Source organism: Etheostoma spectabile, chromosome 16, assembly GCF_008692095.1.
Source record: "Etheostoma spectabile isolate EspeVRDwgs_2016 chromosome 16, UIUC_Espe_1.0, whole genome shotgun sequence".
Classification (NCBI taxonomy): domain Eukaryota; kingdom Metazoa; phylum Chordata; class Actinopteri; order Perciformes; family Percidae; genus Etheostoma; species Etheostoma spectabile.
This window is the reverse complement of record NC_045748.1, coordinates 4432196-4434513: the sequence shown is the minus strand read 5'-3', so window position 1 is coordinate 4434513 and position 2318 is coordinate 4432196. Positions and strand designations below refer to the sequence as shown.

General features: G+C 40.6%; 1 protein-coding gene and 2 long non-coding RNA genes across 4 annotated transcripts in view; 2 read left to right on the top strand and 1 right to left on the bottom strand.

Annotated features, from left to right (window-relative positions):
* Window positions 1–2318, top strand: part of cntfr (ciliary neurotrophic factor receptor) — a 252365-nt gene that overhangs the window by 183753 nt on the left and 66294 nt on the right. The gene's annotated exons all lie outside the window — the stretch shown is intronic.
* The window catches only part of LOC116704032 (uncharacterized), an 11230-nt gene that overhangs the window by 4720 nt on the left and 4192 nt on the right, over window positions 1–2318 (bottom strand). The gene's annotated exons all lie outside the window — the stretch shown is intronic.
* On the top strand, window positions 2070–2289 carry LOC116704035 (uncharacterized). Its single transcript, XR_004335571.1, has 2 exons — window positions 2070–2101; window positions 2156–2289. It is a non-coding gene; the product is annotated as an uncharacterized LOC116704035 (long non-coding RNA).

The following is a 2318-nucleotide window of genomic DNA, read 5'->3' as shown; positions in this document are numbered from 1 at the left end:
ACACACACACACACACACACACAAAATCTTATTTACCACTCTTCCCTTCACTTGCTTTTTGACAGAATTCTCCTTAATTAGTTTGGCCAAGGCTGCTCTGTTGCTTTTAATGGGGTGAAATGATTTCACTGCATCAGCACAGAGGTTTGGAAAAGTTCATCCAGCCACTCGATATCTCAAACCCCCAACTTTGTGACTTTGTGTGTGTCTGTTTGTGTGTGTGTCAGTGTGTGAGTGTGCGCACACACGTCTGTGTGTAGATTATTGCGTGTGACTGCCCTAAATCTGTGTGAATGCTTGTACGTATATATCTTCGTGTTTGCAGTGTGTGTTTTCGCAGTTCTGTTTTGAATGTGATAATGACTTATCGATCTGATGATTAATTAATTTGTCACCACAGAAGTCTGCCTGATGGTTTAGTGCGCAGCGTGTTTCTTTCGCTTGTTTCACTTTGTTTAACTCTCAACTTTGTGTGGCTCCTTCAGGCTCCAGTTTCACTTTTCATTCCTCCGACGGCCGTTCTCTTTCTCTGCAGTTCGCCCTCTCCTTCTCTCCGTCAGAATGGCAGACGTGGCCTTGATGTGGCTGTGCTGTGATATCCGAGGGAAAGCAATCTGTCTTGTGTGATTTTGTGGTCGGCAGTTAAAGTTGCATACAGTGTTCGCCATTGTAGAGGTCCCCACATCCTGCGTCTATCCCACTCTCTACCCTTTACCATGTAACCGCTGTGGAAGGCCACCATATCCTGCAGCTATCCCCCATGATTACCGCAGCTGTTTCCAAATGATTCCTCGTGAGGGTGAAGCAAAGAGGTAGCAGGATTGCATTAAACGAAGCACTTTGAAAATTAAGGCAGTTCCCATTTTAGGATTTGCTTAAATCATTTCATTTTGTTGGCCTTTTATGTGTGATCGCGTCGTATCCTTTAATGTTGTCTTCTCTTTTAATAACATAAAGTGCCTCCTAACAAAGTTGTTACTGTTGAAGGTACTGTGTAAATAGTTGGATTTTCCCTTTTGATGGTAAGTACACCCACCTTGAACTTTTGCACTTTGTGTGTATGACGTATTTATTAGGTTTGTTATGATTCATGCTAATGTCTTCACGCAGTGTGTAGGAAACTATAAATATCGCTTCTACTTGTGACCGTAAAGCAATATAACTCCTCCTTCTGAGTGTTACACACTTAGTCTCACAGAACGGATCTCCACATCACAATATTGTACAATTATGTACAATAATCACTTGGTGCAAAGGTGTTATTTGCTTACTGCTGCTACTAATATTCACACTGTAAAATCCATTCAAAATAATCGTTGTTACCTAATGTACTTGTAACGTAATCTCACTTACTTCTACTTAAAGTTTTATTTTATTACAGTGGTTAGCACTTCTGCCTCAGCGCAAGAGGGTTCTTGGTTCGAATCCAGGTCATTTGTTTGCGTGGGTTTCCTCCGGGTGCTCCAGTATCTTCCCACCATAAAGACATGCATACTAGGTAGGACTACAGTTTAGTCAAGTGGCTAACACTGGCGCATTTTCAGAAATGTTGATTAATGTGCATTGTCCTAATCAAATAAATAAATCTACTACTACTAAATCTTTCTTATTGTAGCTATGTTACTTTATTTACTTTATAAACTTTGGACTTGTTCTTTCTTATGCTTGTTTTACCTTGACTCTTAACGTGGGCAACTGCAACTAAATTACTTCCATCAGGAAGTTGATTCCGATATGGAGCAGCATCCTGTGAGTGGAACAGCGTTGCCAGGTCCAAATACAGTAGCAACTGTTAGACAGCAGCTTTTTAGCTGTAACATCCTACAAGACGTGCACTCTGATGTCTAATTGGATGTCAAACCAACCCAATTTAGTGTGAAAGGCCAGAGATGACATGAATACAATTTTCATAACCGTGTTTTTTGCGAGTTTGTGATCTTTGACATGAAGCTTGTTTTCTTAAGATTTTGTCTTACTGTTTCATAACAAAACAAAACAAAGGGTTATTCCGCAATGTTGACATAGCCCCATCCAATATGCTCTTGTTTTACCACAAACACAGAAAGGGTTGGGAATCGAGAGCCGATTCCTACTTGGAATCGTTTTCAAAATTACAATTCCAGTGGAATCGTTTCTTTAATGATATTGTTTGGAGGATTTGGTTTCAAATCTGATCATATGATCCAAATTTAATATGCGCAAGGTTTGGTTTCCGTAGCGGCAGGCACTTGTTGTGTTGCAGCCATGGAGCACAGTAAGCGGCGCTCTAGTGTGACTTTATTTTACTTTGAAAAAGCCCTGTAAAACTGCAACCCACC